Source organism: Lissotriton helveticus, chromosome 9 (genome assembly GCF_964261635.1).
Source record: "Lissotriton helveticus chromosome 9, aLisHel1.1, whole genome shotgun sequence".
Lineage (NCBI taxonomy): Eukaryota > Metazoa > Chordata > Amphibia > Caudata > Salamandridae > Lissotriton > Lissotriton helveticus.
In genome coordinates this window covers 878946031-878967710 of record NC_136070.1, presented here as the reverse complement: position 1 = coordinate 878967710, position 21680 = coordinate 878946031, and the positions used below count along the sequence as shown (strand labels likewise).

Here is a 21680-nt window from a genome sequence, read left to right as displayed (position 1 = left end):
GGGAGCAGGTACACTTCCTAGTTTCCCAGCTCTCAATCAAAGAAGTAACCTTTCGGGCAGCATTGGATGTAACATCAATCCAGTCTGCCTGGTATAGAAGGTCTCTTCCACGGTCTCAGTCTTCCTATCTGAGGCCAACTTCTAATGAGAAATTCAATAGTCTACTAGTATAATACAATCAACAATAAGTGTATTCTAATTTGACAAGCACATAGATAAGACACCGGCAAAAGAGAGAAAAACAAGACACTTGCAAGACATTGCAACTCGGGCTTTGTAAAAAGTTAGGCCAATATTAGATTCAGTATACACCCAAAACGGGTACAGTTAGCATAAGTGAATAATCTAGTACATGTAAAAAAGGATCAACATTCCTTTGTATGACGAATACATTTATCGTAATTCCTCGAAATATACAAGTGACTCTCAACTAAATGAGTACTTGGGCACTCACTACAATTGATTAATCAAATCCACACAGATTAATATCATTAAGCACACAGTGATTATGTGTGTTGCACATAAAGGAATGGGGCACTAAATTGCGTAGCTCCAATGTCCCCTCTGATAGCTAAAATAGCCAACACACAAATCAAGTGATCTTGGTCTTCAACATCTTACAGCTTGACGTCTTTAATTACTGCATCTCATCCTAGACCTCCTCATAAACCTTGCATTATTTCTCTTCTAACTTAGTTTCCTCCTTTTCTTCATGATTCCCTTTCCTTCAACTACCAATTTGTTTGATCTCAAGTATTTATATCCATTAATTATGGAAAATAAACTAATCAAACAAATGGCAATAATCAAAATAGGACTCAATATAGCACCTAAATGCCCACAACCAAGATTGCCAAGGCCACTACCCATGGGAGCAAATCCCTTCCGAACTACTTCCCAAGTCTTAGTTTCTTTCAATTCGTCCAATTCATATTTGAATCCAGTGATGTTGTTCACAAACCCTCCTATCACCTTGCTCTTATCAGGAATGAAGGTTCAACATTGTTAAAACTTCAACATCTTACAGGCTCTGCCCACTTTTACCAGAAAACAACTATACAACAAGAACTCCAATAGGACTACTAGAGTTTTCAACACACAGAAGCAATACATTACCCTCATGAATAAATTAAAGAAAAGCACTGATGTGTTAATTCAAGTGTTGGGCAAAGGGAGCAAAGGGGGAGATATTTATTTTGTGTTCGGGCTGTAGCTGGGTCTAAACTCCCTAGGGGAAATTTCATAGGGATAATGCATTTTGGGACTCCACTTTTTCTCGGCCCTCGCTTGACAGATCATCCCGAAATTTTAAAGACAGCAGCTGAATACTAGTTTTGAAATTTCACAAGGATTTATCAAACGACAAAACAAAAAACGCTCTTTCTATGGAAACTAAAAAACTAGGTCCTAACTATAACTATATATATATATTACTCTCCTCCTGCTTCTCCACGCTGCTCGCACGGCACGCAGAACACAAGGACCACCACACAGCTCGTCCAGTACAAAAGGTTCAGTTTATTATCACCTTGTTTCTCACTGGCCTGACGCGTTTCGGGTATGGACTACCCTTGTATATATATATATATCCACAAATAGCATTAATTATCTAGACCTAGAAGTATTTGTGTATAATAACATATTGCACACCCGCTTGTACAGAAAACCTACAGCGGGCAACGCGGTCCTGCATGCTAAATCTTATCATCCAAAAAGTCTTGTAAAAAATGTACCATATGGCGAATTTTTACGCCTAAAGAGAAATTGTTCTCTTGAACAAAACTATGAGCATGCTGTAACTGAAGCAAATGGTAGATTTGAGCGCAGAGGATATAACATCAATATCCTCAAACAAGCCAGTGCTAAAGCCTCTAAAACAAACAGGAGGGATCTCCTGGCTCCCAAGGTAAAAACAGAGGCACCTGATGAGGTCCGTATGATAACGGAATTTAATACCAAATCAGGTGAAATAACAAATATCTTTCAGAAACACTGGCACCTACTCACTGCTGATAAAGTCCTCAAGAAAAATCTGCCAAAGAAGCCTTTGATTACCTATAAAAGATGTCCGTCTTTGGCAGATCATTTGGTCCATAGCCATTTTAAATCATTGGCAAAACCCATCGAAATATCGAAATCGGTTGGTTTCTTCCCTTGTCTCAAATGTAAGGCATGTAAATTTAGTGACAAAATATCTGAATACCCAAATCGCACAGGCGATAATAAACCCAACATAAAAATAAAGCAGTTGCTCAATTGCAACTCGGAGTATACTGTGTACTGTCTCACCTGTCCTTGCAAGCTGCGATATATTGGCAGCACCATTAAACCTGTTAAACTCTGAAGCACATGTGGGCTATCACTAACAACGATAAATCATACCCAGTAGCCCGCCACTTTGCACAACACCTTCAAAGCAAGTGGGGAAACTAAGCTTCTATTGCATGGATCAGGCTCCCAAACTAGAACGAGGAGGGGACAGGGAAAAGTCCCTACGCATCCTGGAGTCCAAACACATCATTAATCTTAAAACTATTACTCCTTGGGGTTTAAATAATAATGAAGAACTGTGGGTTCATTTGTAAACAGTAAAGTGTCACAATGATTGGGGATCTGTAGTAGACAATGAAACTGAACTGGGTAACATTTCTACTTTCCCAACAATGTGTCATGCCTTAGTTATCTTTTCTGGTTTGCACTGTTGATTAAACCGCCCATTCAGGGCTAAATAACTTAAAATGGACACATTGAGAAATGAATGGTTGTAAATATCTCAATTGTTGACCTAATTATTCATACTGTGAGAATTGAATTGATGAAGTAGTATTGACTATCTATTTTACAACGTTACTTGTTTTTAATGAGCACAATGCACTTTCACATCATCACCATTGTATAGCCGGTATAATAATGTAATTTGCACATTACAAGATGGCCAGCAAAATGCTGTAAAAAACATGTCCCTCTTCTATGTCTATGGAGAGTGTAGCGGACCAATGGCTTTAAAATGGTGATTTTAATCGCACATTAACGTTACACTGACGAAGCCTGTGAAGGCGAAACGCGTCTGTAAGGGGTGAGGGGGGTTTGGTGATTAAAATTCTGCAAACGGATACCAGTGTGCCGGCCTCTCTTTTTCTGACACCGGAATGGGACACGGAAAGTGTGCAGTAATATATATATATATATATATATATATATATATATATACACACTGAAAAAACGGTCTGCAGCTGGGTCTAAACTCCCTAGGGGAAATTTCATAGGGAAAATGCATTTTGGAACTCCACTTTTTCTCGGCCCTCGCTTGACAGATCATCCCAAAATTTTAAAGACAGCAGCTGAATACTAGTTTTGAAATTTCATAAGGATTAGCATGACCTCCTCTGTAAGTCCCTAGTACATAATAGGCTAGGAGGATTAAAACTACCTCTTAAAACGCGCCACGGACTGCGTTTGCACAGTGGTGAAGGGAGGAGGGCCTGAGGTGACATGTGTGCAAACACGCCCTGTGGCTGTTTTAAGTTGGGAGATTAAGTCCCCTTGAATCCTGAGGGTCCCTGGGGTCCAACTAGCCCACTAAGTACCTCCAGTAAGCGCCATGGAGCTGCATTGCACAGAGGTGTAAAAAGGGGCATGGTCTGCACCACCTCTCTGCAACGCAGGCCTGTGGCGCTTACTGGAGGTACCTGGTGGCCTAGTTGGCCCCGAGGGGCCCTCAGGATTGAAGGGGATTTAATTCCCCAACTTTAAATGCTCCACAGGGCGTGTTTAAACACATCACCTTTGGCTCCGCCCCCTCCCTTTACCACTGTGCAAAGGCGCCCTGTTGCACGTTTTAAGTTGGGGGATTAAGTCCCCTTGAATCCTGAGAGTCCCTGGGTCCAACTAGCCCACCACGTACCTCCAGTAAGAACTGGACATTCCTGGTGGGTTAGTTGGCCCCCAGGGACCCTCAGGATTCAAGGGGACTTAATTCCCCAACTTAAAATGCACCACAGGGCGTGTTTACACACTTTTTACATTAGGCCTTGCCCCCTCCCTGCACCACTGCACAAACGCACCCCAGATGCTTTGTAAATTGGGGGATTAAGTCCCCTTGAGTCCTGACGGTACATGGGGGCCAACTAGCCCACCACTTACCTCCAGTAAGCGCCACAGAGCTATGTTACAGAGTGGTGTAAAAGGAGCATGGCCTGGGCCTTGTGATATCTCCAGTAAGCGCCACAGAGCTGTGTTGCAGAGAGGTGTAAAAAGGGGTGTGGCTCTGAACATCTCCCAAAAAACAGCTCCCTGGCGCATACTGGAGGTACCTGGTAGGCTAGTTGGCCCCCAGGGACCCTCAGTATTCAAGGGGAATTAATTCCCCAACTTACAACTCACTAGGGGGTGCATTTGCACAGTGGTGAAGGAATGGGGTGGGGTCTGAGGTGAAATGTGTGCAAACACTCCCTGTGGCATGTTTTAAGTTGGGGAATTAATCCCTCTTCAATCCTTAGGGTCCCTGGGGGCCAAATAGCCCAATTAGGTACCTCCAGTATGCACCAGGGAGCTGCGTAGCAGAGAGGTGTTCAGAGGCCACACCCCTTTTGACATCTCTCTGCAACGCATCTCTGTGGCGCTTACTGGAGATATCACAAGTCATACAGTAATTCATCACAACATTAAAAGCACAAAATCTTACAATAACATCAACTTCAAGTCCCTGTACATCATTTATAAAAGTTTATAAAATTCATAGTTACATACGATAATGAAAAAAGAGAATTTTTATTTCGCCTCAAATCAGAGATGGAGCAGTTCAGCCCTTTTATTACCCCACTGTTCCAGTGACTAGCCTAGAACCGGCTTCCTTGCATGTACAGTTATCTATATAAAGATATTCTTTAGATCTCAACCACCAAGCATGGAGCAGATGTCTTGAAATTGTAAATACAAGTCATCTTGTAGTGTCAGACCTATATACGTCGGGCATCAGAGAAGCGAGAAAAGGAAAGCAATCGACAGGTTGGAATTATCCAGGTTTTCCTAAGATTTACGTAGGCAGACAGAAAAAGATTAAATGTTCTAGAGTCTCTGGGTTAGAATGACAAGACAGGCACAAGGAGGTTACAGAGACGTTTACCCAGTTACTTTTCAGTATCTTTAGTGGAATAACCCCATACCTGAATTGTATGTAAAGTGCACATGCCTGCAGGGGTTCAACCATATCCATATACAATTCAAAGGGGAGAGGATGTAGCCTTACAGCTAGAGCGGTCGACCTCGGACCTGGGGAACCAGGTTCGAGTCTTGCCAATAATGCTCAACATCCTGTGATTCTTGGAAAATTACTTAATCTCCCCGGGCCTACAAAAATGAATGTGTTAATCTGTAACGAAACTGGTGCTCCTGTAAAGCACTCTGATACCCGATGCCTCGGGTCTAGTTTGTGCTATATAAAACAAAAACAAAAAAGAAAAATTTTAAAAGAGCCCTAGACATTCAAAAAGCTGAAAGTTACAGTGCCGGTTGGCCTGACATCAGTGCAAGAAGAATCAACATACTCCCAATCTCCCAATATCTTTTTTAGCAGGTGTACCATTGTTAAAAAAACAATCCTTAACGTTATTGAACCAACCCAAACGCCCTGATTGTTTTTGAGCAATTAGCAATTCCTCCATTGCGTCCTTAACTGGAATCTGGGTGGTACTTATCCTTAATCTTACTCAAAACAGAAGCACCTTAAGAATAGCAAAATAGCTAATACGTTTAAGACCAAGGTTAAGGCGTAGCAGTAATAGGGGTGTCTTCAGTGGGAGGTTAAGGATCGGCTTTGAAAGTTTGTTCTCAGCGACCTCTAGTTGTTTTAGCCACTCCAGACCCCACAGTTCTGCCCCGTATAGGGACGCACCCAGCCCATTTGCTCAATGTAATTATAGGATTGGCGAAATGGGGTGGAAACTGAACATTTTAACCTCTTTGCTATTGCACAGTCCACATGTTGAAGTGTTAATACACTTTCCTCAGTTCGGGGTGTCTATGCTGTGTTGTCACTAATTAAGACTCCGTGATCATCATAAGCCTTAATCTGTTCTAAAAATTGGGAACCCAGCCTCACTTTACCCCTGGTAGGTTTACAGGGATTAAAAGCCATGAATTTTGTTTTGGAGCAATTTATTTCTAAGCCTCTATCTTTACATGCTTTCGCGAATTCAGTGAGGACATTCTGGATATCCGCAAAAGAGGAGCACCACAGCGGACCAAAAGATCAGCACCTCTACTTCAACAGTCCCACAAAGTGTTCAGTATCATGTGCTGTCACACCTCCAAGACCTGCTGTGGTTGGGTCTCACTGGATTTCCAGACAAAACTTGAAAAAAGGCTCGTAGAGGCAGCACCAATTATGAAGTAAGTCACAAAGGCAAAGTGTTCTAAAGGCGAAGTGTTCTGAAAATAACTTCTTCTTTTTATTGATCAAAGTCAAAGAAGATATTGCACAAACAGTAATATGCTGGTCCAAATCAGGCAGGCAGTATAAAGCTCAGTCAAAGTCCTTTGTGACTTACTTCATAATTGGTGCTGCCTCTACGAGCCTTTTTTCACATTCTAGATATCCATTGGCATTTTCAATATAAGCAGCATGTTGTCTGCAAATAGCAAGAAAGGTATGGGGTTGCCTGCTAATTTAGGGGTGTGGCCTCCACAATCATATATATATATATATATATAAAATATATATATGTATATATACTCACTGATGCGGTTTCCGGGACCAGAGATTGAGACTCTCCCCCGACACACACGCGACAGATGCGAGAGGCCACTAAGCCACACTAGATCAACTCAAGGATACCCCTGCCTTGATCTCTAAACCGTTCCCCTTCCCCCTCTGTCTTGAGAAAGACCCGCCGTGACCACCTACAGGGGCACACCAGGGTCGAAACGTCGACGAATCCAAAGGTTCAGAATCACCAGGATTCCCATAGTAACCAAAGGAATCCTTGGTTGAGATCAAACCATCATCTGACCAAACCCTAATTGTACCTGTATATACACTTGTATAGATTTATTTCCTGCACTGTATATATTATCCTGTTCACTGAGCACTCATTCACAATAAGTCACAAAATTGTTTATCACGGTCTTGCTATGTTTGTATGAATTAATCTATGAATGAAGTAATTCAGTTTTATAAAGAAGCAAACATGTATTAACCGCATCCATGCGGTGCATTTTCCCGCTGTGCGCTGGAAAATTCAAAAACCCACTTTACATGACGAGCTCACCTTGTCATGAGTGTACCAGAGGTACACCTCATGACGAGCTGAGCTCGTCATGAGCGTCAAAGGGGTTAATATGTACAATACAATACTTTTGAACATATAACCTCGGTTTTTCGTGTTTTGAGCAATTGATTTCTCACTAAAACACTATTCCTTGTATCTGTTTTGAGCAATTGATTTCTCACTAAAACACTATTCCTTGTATCAGAGAGCTGATTTGTTTTTACGTGCATCTATGAGCATTGTTCAAATAACCTATCTTACCCAACAGAACCAATTTTTTGTTGAACTGTTACATACCCAGGTTCTGAGGGACACCGGGTCGCCCCTTTTTTTTGTAAATTATATACACACACACACATATATATGTGTGTGTGTGCATATATGTGTGCATATGTGTGTGTGATTATATATTTTCATTATTGTCCGTGGCCCCACCGGTTTTGTTAGTGGACTTGTTGTGCCCCCATCCTAAAAATCACATCTAGAGACCCCACTGGTTTTGTTTCTTTCATTTTGTCCTGTGGTCCCTGCAATGAGTCACACTGGGGAACCTAGCCATGCATGATGCAACACACAAACCTTTGTTTTTTTGCAATTCCTTTATAATGCACTCGGCTTCTTCCTGAACCAGCTCTTCAATGCCCCTTTTTCCCATCCCGAAATTCCTCAGGGTCATTATTGTAAACTGACGAAGTTTTTTCCAGCGCTCCCCACTGCTGACAGTAACTCCTGGAAGGTGAAATGAACATTGTTTTACAGGCATAAAGACAAATCGAAGAAATCAGGAGTAGAAGAGCTAAAACAGAGCTTTTCTTGTCTGACTGTAGGTTTTGTTTTGTTTAAAACAGTACTCACCATAACCACGAAGCATTCTTTCAAAGATCGGCATTTCGCCTCGCGCTACAAAGATATCTCCTTGGTCAATGAAGGCTTCCTTCAAGTTGTCATATCCACATATAACCACAATTGGGCGTGGGCCAAAATGAACAGTGAATACCTGGCCGTAGGAATCGCGTAGCTAGAGAAAATATTGGAATAAAATGAGCAGCATGATGATAGCTTCCTACCTACATCCATTGTGGAAAGGAACAATAAGAAACAAAAGGATGATGGTGCAGGAAAGGGTGCAGGGTGAAAAGTAAAAGAATAAGAGACCAACTGCACTTTTGAGTAAGTTTGCACTTTTAAGTGAGTTTTCCACTGTTCGGTGTTCACAAAATCCATTTTTGTAGTAACCTACACTTTAACAATACATTTAGCACTACAAATGGACAACCACTGGTACTGTAACCTCTAATATGTTCTATGGGAGGATGGCCACGTAAATTGCTGTATAGTGCTGGACTTACTAGTTTTTTTTTTGTAGCAACTTACATTCGGAGGGCCTGATTCACAAAGGTCAACATACGTTTGTTTAAGCTTACGATTGTTTGCTATTGATGAAGGTATTTTATGAGTAGTATCTTTACCACTGGGGAGTCTGCATGTAAAAAGATAGGGCAGTCCTATATTTTTATGTGGGGTGACTCTGCAGTCATAAAGATACTACTAGTTAAATACCTTGGTAAGTAACAAATAATCGTAAAGTTACTCAAAAGTGTACATTTAGCTTTGTGAATAAGGTGCAGTGTTTGTGAATATCAACATGTAGTAAACATACCCAAAAGTGTTAACTTACTCAAAAGTGTAAGTTACCTTTGTGAACCAGGCCCATAAAGTCTAAAGGAAACTATGCTTGCACACACATTTGTACAGATCAGATGAGAGACAGGTGCAGCATAGACACCAAGCATTCATGCAGCAATCAGGAACCTCTGCGGGTACCTGGGGTGGTTCTAATAGCTACAGAACATTCCGAGAAAAACAAGTTTCTTCTGCTAGGTAGGAAAACTTGTTAGATTTAATGAGAATTAGCAAAGTCATGGAGACTTGTCTACAATGTGGCTTAGCGCCTTTAAAAGTGAAATGTGTTACTGCCAAGATGAGCAGTGAAGTTTGGCTGTTTTTCTAACCAATTATGTAGTGAGTGACCAATACCTGTAGCCCAGACATTTATCAGCTATTGCCACTAATTGGCAATCTACAATCACAAATGTTCTGTTGATGATGCTTTAAAGATAGCCCCATTCCCTGTTAGAGAATCCTTGGCACATTGTCACCAAGTTCTCCCCGTAATTGCTTTATTTCTTTAATCATCTTCTTATGGTGCTTGAGACTCCAGAGATTCACTCAGAAGTGGACCTCTAATTTCTTCCTCACCGTCAACTAATGATTACACATAATAAATGTGTGTGTGCTTTGGATATCTCAGTAATATTTAACAGCTTGCTAATACAATGTGATATTTTGAAGATTCACCTATTCACCCTATATAAGACCCAGCTGAGCATATGGACATCCACCTCCCACTTTCCATTTTCCAACAAATTCACCCTTTAGAGTCTGTAGAATAGTGTATTGGTTTTGTGGTCGTGTTCAGCAAACAGTTTTAAAAATATTCCAAAATAGGCGTGCTCAAACAATGGTTCACGACAGAGATGCAGGAAAGTCCAGGTGAGTTATCTCTTTGTGAAGACCATACTAGCAACTGATCATTATGACAGAGGTGCAGAGGCAGCACATGAAACTTTATACGCTTTTCTGATTCAGGGTGGAGTCAATACAGGAAAGTCTATATGCTTTATGATCAAGAGGCGTGGTCAGCACAGGAAATTACAAAAACTTTATGATCAATGAGCGAAATCAGATCAGGAATGTGTATACGATTTAACAAACCAGCATTCAATTCTCTCAACTCACTTATACCTCAATGCAACATTATTGTACTGTTGCAGTGTTTCAGAGGATAGCGTCAGCAGCACCTGACATTGCATGCACCTGGAGGTCAGGCGCAACTTCCAGTATAAATAAAGGAACGCACCGTCACTTGAGGCGGGCCCACACTGTATAACCTGTATTTGGTGTGTGTTCACTTCCAAGCACCCGGATAGGCCCAATCTCACCAGGCCTTTGCTAGTTCTTGCCTGAAATAACACACTGGCAATGAGGAGTGGCCTGTGGTATGCTTCCACCCATGTGTTCTATCACAGCTAATGCTATGGGGAGTTTGCCTACCCTGCTGTTGACTACCTGATCTTGATACAACAGCCTGCTCCATCTCTGGCACCCACATCAATCCTCCCCCTTCCGCTGCAGCAGTTTGACTCGCCCGAGATTGGGGGGGCTCATACATGGTCACGAGATGGCAACCTTTCCCTTGGGTTCACCAGGTCTGTCTGAACCTAATCAACCCAGCCCGGAGGCACATCAAGGTGGCCCTGTGGCATCACCGTGGACACCCTGGCATCCCACCTGCATGCTCGCCACCCATCCTCCCATCCTAGCTCACCAGTCCGCTCAGAGCACTGTGTCCTCCCCTAGCAGCAGTAGACCCTGATTTCTACATGTTGAACTCTTGGCTTGTGGGTGAGTCCCACCACGGATCAGCTCATCCTTTGGTGCGGCCTTGTTTGCGAGAAATGAAGGCCATCATCCTCCAGGAGGCTACGCTACTCTGCTCATTTTAGTTCCTGTGTCCAACAAGCACTAGTACCAGCCATGTCACAAGACAAGCCCAACCTACCTCTGGCCCATTTTGCCTAGGCCAACAGGGTGAACCCTCCAGCACATAATTCAAGCACAGCGGGCCCACCCACCTATGGAATGAACAATGAGTTGGCAGATCCAGCGACGGCTGCCACCAGATGAAAAATCTGCCTTAAGAGACTTCCAAATTATTTCTGTGCTACCTGTAAAGCTGATGCACTATGCTGGCAGGTGTAGAAGTTGATGATGTAGCTGTGCCGGAACTCAATGCACTCTTTGACCCTCAAATCATTGCAGATTTTGAATGCTACAAATTGCGCCTGGCACGACAGAGGTACAAGTAATCCATTGATGACTTTTACACATGTTTACAGGAACTGGGAAGCATGTGTATGGATGATGATCGCCCATAAAGAGGTTGAGCCCAAATCATACAGTAGTGCAAATTGAGTGTTTTCCACCGGCTCATCCCGAGAGAACCCAGAATGAAGTTATAAGACATGTTGACCCTTGGCCGCTCACACAAACTGTTGCACTGCAAAGTAGAATGAATGGAGGAGGCCTTAACAAAAATCAGTATGTCATCACCCACCTCAACAAAGCTGAAAATCAAAACTGAGACAGTAAGTCTTGTATGCAAAGCATGTGTCAGTAAACAACTCACGAAAGCTGCCTCCAGCTCATCATGCAACTACTGTTGTTGTGAGTCAGTTGAATCCCCCTGTTTAGCACCCATCGCAAGGAAAGACATGCACCAAGCGTACGAAGAACAACCACTGTGATCTGGTCTGCCACAGCAGTACTAGAGGACTGTCGGGAAACACACACAAGCCTACCTAGGTTCCTATCAAAACAGTTCGAACCAGCACCACCGACATGCATTACAACATGTAATGCCACAATATCTCCTATGACCTAGCGTTTTATACTAGTCCTGAGTCACATTGCATTCAGTATCACCCTTATAAGTACAAACTGCTAGTCAATGGCCAAGTCATCACCCCCCTCATTGATACAGGTGCCTAGGTCAATGTAATGGCATGGGACTCTTACAGCAACCTGACAGAAATGCCACCAAGATCAGGATTTTCCCCTACAGGAACATTATCCCCCTTCCCATGGTGGGAATTTTCACCATCACGAAAGGCCATGGTAACTCTGAAACAAAGGCCAAGTTCTACATCACCATGAGTGGAGGAGAAATGCTCATAAGTTGCAGAACAGCAGACATTCTGGAGCTAGTACCATTTGCAACACCAATACATAATCAACAACTTGATCAAATTCTCCAAGAGTTCAAGCACTTATTGTCGTGGCTGGACTGTCTGAAAGACTATGTTGTCACATTACACATCAATGACTCCATCAAGCCTGTTGCCATGCAACACCGACATGTTTGTTTCACCTCTGCCCCCATGTGGAGGAGGAATTCACACGCCTCAAACAACTTGGAGTCATAGAAAAGGCCACAAGACCTACCCCATGGGTTTCACTAATGGTAATTGTGCCTAAACCAAAGCAGCCAGGAACAGTGAGAATCTTCATAGATATGAGACTTCCCAATAAGACAGGAATGCCACATCACACCCAAAACAGATGATGTGATAGCTGACCTCACAGGACCAAAACATTTTTTAAACATCAACCACAACTCAGGTTACCATCAATTGACCCTCGACCCTGAGAGCAAGTATATCATGACTGTCACTACACACCTAGGCCAATGCTTGTACGCCAGGCTAAATTTTGGTACATTGTTCGCCACTGAAGTGTTCCAAAACACAACACAAGAGACACTATCTGTCCTCCAAGGAGTAATTAACATCAATGACAATATCCTCATCTACTCCAAAGACAAGCACTGCACACTTATCCGTGCAGCTCTGAAGAGAATAAGAGCCAGCTAGCTAACATAAAACCAAGCAAAGTTCTCCTTTGAACAAAAAATTGAATTCTTTGGCTACTTATTCTCGGAGGATGAAATCAGCGTTGACTCGAAAAAGTCTGATGACATCACGGATGCCTAATCTAAGTCTCCAAAGTTTGCAGCTTTCAGGCATGGCAAGCTATCGTGGTAAGTTTCTCTCCAACCTTGTCAACCTCACAAAACCATTGAGAACTTTACAATACCCAAACAAAGTGGGAGTGCGGTGCAGTCCAACAACAAGCAGTCCAGAAGATAAAGAACACATTGCTGCATAATGAAACCATGGAGTATTTCAACACTGCCCTAGTAACGGAGCTCATTGTCAATGCCAGCAAGGTAGGGTTTTGGGACTGTTTTTTTACAGCATCAACGGTCAAAATAGTGGGTGCCTATTGCCTTTGCAAGCCATGCACACTTTGACTTCGGGACCTACTATGCACAAATTGAGCCTGCGGCCCTCACCATCAAATGGGGCTGCACTCATTTCCATCTGTACCTAACAGACTGCAATTTTTGAGTTGTCACAGACCACAAGCCCCTAGTGAGCGCCGTTTACGGCACCTCCAGTCACCCACTACACGGCATCAAGTAGTGGGCCATCCGGCTCTAAGAATATTAATCCAGCATCCAGTACAGGCTAGGCACATACAACTGTATGGATGTCTTGTCCCAACACCCAAATCAGACTGCAGCACATGACAAGCAGACAGAAGTATGCATACAAAGTCTATCTTATGCAGCATGCCTCCCTGCCCTCTCATGCAATGATCTAACCTGAGTCTTACAACAAGACGTGTGCTTGATTGCACAAGAGAAGTCATCAAAACCGGACAGTGGGGGACTTTCCTGGCACATTGCATGGGATTAGACTATACTTCGAAAAGCACCTTTAAACAATTCTGGAAGGTTTGCAGTGAACTCAGTTCAACCAGTGAGGGGCTAGGTGCAGGTTTGTAGTCTCTAGCACTCTGCAAGTCGTAGGCGCCCATTAGCATGGCGGGCGAATCACCACCGCGCGGCCGGCGATAGCGATCCGCCTGCCAAAACATCCCGCCGGACAGCCTTTTACCCCCTGCCACATTAGCATGGCAGAAGGTACTGCGGCAGACAGAAAGACCATCCGCCGATTTTCCGCTGGTAGGCAATCGTTGCGATGCGTCGAGACTCCGCATTGGAAAGGCTTGCGGGAATCACTTTGGGGCCTGTTGTGGGCTCCCGGGGGTGGGGGGCTGGTGGGCTGCACATGGGGAGCACCCATTGTAACCCCCTACATTGGCATACACAAGGTGGCAGGCACCACGCAGTGCCTGTCACGTTGTGCATGCCAATGCACGCCATGCATTTTCTACATTGTGGCAGGTGCTGCTCACAGCACCGCCCGCTAAAATGTTGAATATGTGAGAAGCAACTGCCAGGGTGGCGGTCGCATCCTAATTGGTGGTGCGGGACCGCCCCACCACTGGCGGCCAGTCCCAGCACCGCTAGGGTGGCGGTTGGACTGAAATCCGCCCGCCATCCTAATGAACCCCATAGTGTGATGGTATCGCATCATAAACATCAAGGAGTTGGTGGAAAGCTGTGGTTCCCCATGATTGACGACAAAGTGGAGGAGCACATATACCACTGCAAACCATGTCAGAACGGGGAACCTGACAAACCCACCCCACTGATTACCAAAGAGCCCAGCACAGCTCCATGGACACAGGTGAACATGGACTATGGGAGTTTTCCGGAGGGACAATTGGCCTTATTCCTTTTTGACTCCTACTCCAGATTCTCAGTTGTGGAGCTAACCCAAAGCAGATCAATCAGACATGTAAAACTAAACCTAGAAAAAAACACTTTTGTAGTTTTGGCCTGCAAGTGACAGGTGGGCCACCATTCCAAGGGCACTCATTCTGAACTTATGTTGACAGCTTCTGCATGGAACATAAGCCCATTACTCATAGGTGGCCACAAGTCAACGGAGATATTGAAAGAGTCTGACGATAAAACTCTGCATTTGTGTAGACCTACAAGTTGACCCTGAATGGGTACTACACAATTTTCTGAGGGCATATTGAACGATCCCCAATTGCATGACCCAATGTTCCCTGATGTCATTGATGTTCGGGAGAGAAAGCCGAAACGTATTACCCACAGTTTCTAAATGGAGGCCAACCCATTTACAGGCCGAAGACAGTAAATAAAGGAGTAGGAACAACAACAACTGGGCATCAGCGAGCTGTAGGGTCTGAGACAGTGACTTTGGCAGAGTTGACCATGTATTTCTCTTATCACAGCCACCAGATGAATGGACACAATCACACACAACATCTCCTGAGAAAGATGCCAAGCTGACTACTTGGGACTGGTCTGGAGAAATCTCTGAGCACTACTTACCCAACTCAGAGCAAGACCATCACTGATACTTCAAACCTACCATTTAATCTCCCTACTTTCACACTAGGCCATGGCAGCATCGCCAAATATGCCATCTAAGGCCTAAACCACAGTCATCTACCTGGGCCGAAGACTTTGCCAGATGTGACCAGGCAAACATGGATCATTGTAGGCTACAACATCTAAGGTGGGGAGGGAAGTCCTGGCTAAGTGTTTGAAGGGATAGCGTTGCATGCACCAGAAGGTCAGGCGCGACTTCCGATATAAATAAAGGGATGCCCTGGTGCTTGAGGCAGGGTCCATACATTATAACCCATGTTTGGTGTGCACTTCCCAATTCCCAGATGGGCCCAAGGCCACAGGCCTCTACTAGTTGCCATCTGAAATAACCCAGTTATGAGAACACATATTTACCACAATTAAAATATGCTTTGACAGTATACTGAAGTGACTCTACAACGGGCTAATAAATTAACTGTAATATGATTCCAAAAAGGTCATCTGCTGTTGGACCATACATTTTATTTGAATGTAAAATAGAATTTTCAAGCTTTACCTTAACCAGCAGGAATTGTCCATCTGAATCAGATCATTTATCTAAAATTTGCATTTGAAGATTTTTGAAACTAAGAATAGCCACACCATTTCTTTCCCAGTCCTGGAGAAGAGAGAATTTAACCCACCCATTTCATTTGTGTATAAGGTATATATTGTCATCACCATGTGTTTCCGGCAATAAACAAATGTCAGCCTTTTGTCTAAATAGGTAATCTAAAATCTTAAAAATGCTTATCCGGAAAACGTCATCACTTAACATTCAAGAAAATGATTTTAATTCCGTGAATAGTATCCATAAATTAAGAAATGAAGCAAAGAGAAATAAACATATAAGATATGAGATAAAAAGCAGTAGAGACCATTGAAGCAGCAGCAGTAGAACAAATCAGATATAATACAAAGAACACATAGAAAAACATACAGATAAAAGAACGAAGAACATACATAAAAAGTGATGCAACATGTGAGAAGAATAGCTAAAGAAGAGAAAATACAGCCCATAGGAAGAAGACTATCAAATATAGTAACAGGATTAATAAAAGCCTATAATCCGTATCACACAGGAACTCTAATTTGAACAATGTGTACAGCAAACAGAAAAATGGTCAAAGCATTTTCAAATTGAAGGGTCATGTTTATACATGGTGATAGGGAAGTGGTTATCTACAAATGCTTGAAGGTCTTCTGGATGATGAAAGGACTTGGAGATGCCATCTTTCCAAATATGCATGATAGATGGATCAAAGAGTCCATATTTGAAGCCAGAATATTTTAGTCATTGTCTCAAAGCTGCAAAATCTCTTTGAATGGTGATAGTCTCCTTAGCAAAGTCCTGATGAATTCAGATTTTAGTACCATTAACCAGGAGAGAAGGAATTTCATGTGCTGCTTTCCGAATAAGGATGAGATGGTGATGACAAAGAAACCTTGAAGATGACCTTGAAGATGGCTTGACGTGGTTTGGTTTGTTCAAGTTTACGATGAGATGGAACTCGGTGTGCTTTGTCAATCTCACATTTTTCTCTAAATTTGAGTTTTAATAGGTGACACAATAGGTTTTCAGGATAATATCAACTGTCATTCCCCTCTATATCTTAAGGCTAATTAAAAATATGAAGGTTAAATTGCCTGTTTCTATTTTTTATTTCAAGCAACCTAGTATAGAGAGAGGGAATTTTTGTGACAAGCGGCATTAGCTGGTGTGTCTTTGTTTTGATGTCATTTATTTTAATCTCATTATACGTAACCTTCATTGAAAGACATGCTATATCCTTAAGTATGTTTTTGATTTCCACAGCAACATTGTCTGAATTGAACCTGACAGCTTGCAGTTCCTCCAGAATGGTAGTCAGAGAGGGTTCCGATGAATCAACTATTTTATATTTGACAGACAGAGGAGACGCTGCTTGTTTACGTTTATGCACAAATAAAACTGAAGCTTTGATTTCCATGGCAATAAAATTGTGAAAATATATGTATATGAGAAATAGCAGAAAAAGAAAGAAGTTAAAATGTACATAAAAATGCCAAACGAGTAAGAAAGTGAGGTAAAGATACTGGCGCAGCAGCTAAAACCAACAGAGGGAGGATTTCCAGGCCGAAGCTGTGCTGTCCTGAAGAGAGCCCTGCCCTCCTGACAGGACCTGCAGGGGTAGAGCTATGAGAATCCTCGGTGCAGGAGGAAGCGAGCACCAAAGAAGCACAAAAGTAGTCAGAGCCAACAGTACAAACCGTCAAGCTCCTTACCATTAAAAGGTTGCAAGAATGTCTTACAGTAGCAAAATTAGTCATTAATACGGGCACGTCAGAGCTCATCGGCAACCCACTATTTTGAATTGTGTACTCACGCGACTTGTGCCAATTAGGTCTAAGCCAATTCGACATTTGACATGTTTGAAGGAGAGAGCACAAGCACTTTAGCACTGGTTATCAGTGATGAAGTGAACAGAGCCGTAGGACCAACAAAAATGAAATTCAGAAAAAAAGAGGGGTGAAGGTAAAATATTTGAAGTTTGGTAGTGACCCTACAGAGAGGGCTAATTTCAACAATGATGCAGAAGAAAGTAGGAACGGATCACATGAAATAGAATGTAGTATTAGGGAGAAGATTTTGCAAGCTGAAGAACATACATCGGAGTTAGGAGTTGGTTTTATCAATGATTTCAACCTCTTTACTGTTCGTGAATTCACTGGCACAGGTAAGCGTGGTGGGGCGGGGTAGGGTGCGGGAGGGGCGGGAGTTGACAGAGGAGGGTATATGCATTATTTATTTATTTAATTATACCTATTCCATCGTCTGTCAACTTCCCCCCTCCCACCCCACCCCTTCCCACTGCGTATACCTGTACCAGCCGAATCACTGACATAATATGAGTAGACACAATATCGGCATACTATATTATAGACACAAAAATATCGGTTACACTAATATATAAAAAAAATAGACTAATATCGACACCAAAATATCGTCAAACATTTACATCGATTTCAGTGTTATCGAATATAAAAATATCGTTATCTAAAATATCAAACATAGTTAAAAAATATACATGTCAATAATATTGATAACAACAATATAGACAGCAATATTATTGTTTAAAAAAATATAGCGACATGTTAATAACTGTTAAAACATACAAATCTTAACCCCAAAAATATATTTTTATCAATAAACATACACTGTATACAAAATAAATCAAATACAACATGTTTTAAAACTATAAAAATATATAATCACAAAATATATTATAAACACACTACTAATAACCCAATTCATATTATACTTAAACATTTTGCACACATTATTTAACATCAAATAAAATATAATAGTTTTCTTAATTAGCGTTTTCCATATATGGAAAACAACGATCAAAACAATTAAAACAATAAATTATCTATACAAAGACAAGAAAATTAACCATTATTTTACACCTTAAACCAAAATGAAACAAGTAGGTGAAACTCTGCCGGATTATTATCAGAAGACAGGACTTCATTAAAGAAAATCTATTTCCTACTTCAGAAAGTAAGTAAAATGCCTTTTATAATCTAACACTACTGATAGTCTTCAAAAACAACTATTTATACTAAATAAATAATTCATATATATTTTTTCTATTTATGTCTCCTCTACAGATACACAGTGACAAATTGACTGAGAAATAAAGTAAGTATAAAAGGAAATTAAATTAAAACAATTACCTAAAATACCCAACCAAACTCCTACTTTATCCCAACTTCCCCCACCTCATTCACAATTAAACAATGTTAAATTACCTTTTTTTCTACCCGCAAAAACATCAGCAACAAAACTGTAATCAAACAACAAAGAAAGTACATCTGCATTAAAACAACCTAAAATGCAACATTGTAAGTATATAAATAACAATGCATCTTTAGTAATAAAAAAACTACAGTCTTCTTTTTACTAATTTTTATATACATTTTTCTTAGCATTTGAAACATCACAGTGACTGAAGGCGCCCAATTCATAACTTCACAAAAAGGAAAGTTTTTACTATGTTACATGGGGTATGTGTATACCCAAGAAAAGCTAACTGGACTGAAAGAAAACAGGACATAAAGTAAATACTATTCTATTAAGTGTTATGGGAGGGATACAACTAAGGAAACTACTGTTCTGTACGTTAGGGAGCGTAACCACCCCCCTAATGTTACTGAAATAAAGGTTAGAAATGCTCTAGACAATATAAAAGAAGCTAGCACTAGATCAGACAAATCTACCACTGAAATACTTATGGAAATGCTGCCCAAAATACCCCAACATGCTCTTGGCCAAATGCCTTCAATTTCTTCCCTGAAAAGAACTATTGCTCGAACGAAAAAAGCTACTACCACCACCACACCTGCCCCAAAAACATTTCAAGAAGTAGAAATTCCCCCAGAACTGTCATTTACACATATTCAAGAACAATTTCTTCTTTATGATAACAAAACTAAAGATAAAACAATAATTATGTTTGCAACTGCTAATAATTTAGTAAAACTCCAACAATCTGAAACTTGGATGATGGACGGGACTTTTAAAATATGTCCCAAACTATTCTATCATTTGTATACTGTCCATGCGCTATACAAAAATACAAACATACCTTTTCTCTACGCCTTTCCACCAAATAGTTTAGGAAAGTGGGAAATCCAATATACCCTTGGAGGGTTGGAAAGAGAATTCAAAAGTAAGTATAGAGGTGGCTAAAGGGATTTTTATTGAAGACTTTTGATATAAAATAAAAGTAATTACTTATCTGCTCAACACTCATTGGTCTTGAACTTTTGAATTAATCTATACACATAAGTAGCTATACAAGACAAATACTACAAATGAATAGAAGGAAGAAATTCAAATGCACAGGGGAGTTCTTTTCCAAATATACAAAAGTTGTTTTTAATATGAATAAAATTCAAAATTCAAAATGCGTCCTCAGATTTGACCTATTTTTAGGTTAGTTCCTATCATCAATGGCGGGTCTTGAAATGTCCCACCTCACCTATTGCTGTTACATCAGAAAAGAAAAGAATTTTCATGGATCAAACACAATGACACAGTAGCTTGAATCGTTTCTAACAAAAGTTATCACTTTGTTAAAACTGCTACAATACTAAGATAATAAATGATTGCTGTATGAGTAGTCATGGAGGACAGATACACAAATTGAAAAGAACTATGCTGAGTACTTCCAAACATGTGGCTGACGCCATATCAGCATGCTAGCAAGCTTGAATTTTCTCAGTAAATATGCTCCTTGTTCCTGCTTTTGTGGACAGTTTAGGTGTCATGGAATAGCATCGTCAGATAACAGCATGGTCAAGAAATATTAAGATATATAATAGATATATTGATATCTTATTTACTAAATTTAAGCATCTATTCAATAGATTGAGAATTATCTTGTAGGCTTTATGTGAACAGTATTTATATACGGACTTAGATTTTATACATCTGTATCAATCTTTGATTATTCATACTTGAATATTGTTTTCATTGACTAGATGCTTAGAATCCCTTCGTTGGCTTTCTTTACACTTCACTTGGTCCTAATAGAGTAATGGACTTTTGTCAAGTAAGCAAAATACTTTTTCTATTTGATATTTTTGACTCTCTTTTGACGTTGGATATTGTAGCATGCCAAATCTCCATCTGTAGCTCACAATATTACTAGATTAACACATTATCATACCTTTTTATCTGGGTTAAGGTTTGAACAAATACACTTTTTGGCCATAATTTGGCAACACCTTTTTTGCATGGGGTGTCTTTCTCTTTCCTTCAGTTATTCTGGTATGTGAGACCAATTTGTTTATTAATGAAATTTTATGCATTATCTTCATACAGGGGACTTTTAAACATATCCTATCCTACGTCCTGAAGATGGTCTGATGGATAGTTTTGCCACAACAGACCAAAACATCAATCAATCAATCAATACATTTGTTGAGCGCGCTACTCACCCGTGAGGGTCTCAAGGCGCTAAGGGGAGGGAGGGGTGCTGTCATTGCTCGAATAGCCAGGTCTTGAGGTGCTTCCTGAAGGTGAGATGGTCCTGGGTCAGTCGAAGGTGCGCGGGGAGTGAGTTTCATGTCTTTGCAGCCAGGTAGGAGAACGACCTTCCTCGGGCGGTGGTTCTGTGGGTCCGCGGCATGGTGGCGAGGGCGAGGCTGGCTGAGCGGAGCAGGCGGGTGGGGGTGTAGAACGAGAGGTATTTGGGTCCTTTGTCGTGGAGTGCTTTGTGTGCGTGGGTGAGGAGCCTAAACGCGATCCTCTTGTTGACAGGGAGCCAGTGCAGGTTTCTTAGGTGGGCGGATATGTGGCTGTGGTGGGGGAATTGGAGGATAAGTCGGGCGGAGGCGTTTTGTATGCGTTGAAGTCGTTTCTGGAGTTTGGCCGTGGTTCCTGCGTAAAGGGCGTTTCCGTAGTCCAGTCGGCTGGTGACGAGGGCCTG

General features: G+C 41.5%; 1 pseudogene; it reads right to left on the bottom strand.

Annotated features, from left to right (window-relative positions):
* The window catches only part of LOC144783309 (cytochrome P450 2G1-like), a 327078-nt pseudogene that overhangs the window by 219226 nt on the left and 86172 nt on the right, over positions 1-21680 (bottom strand).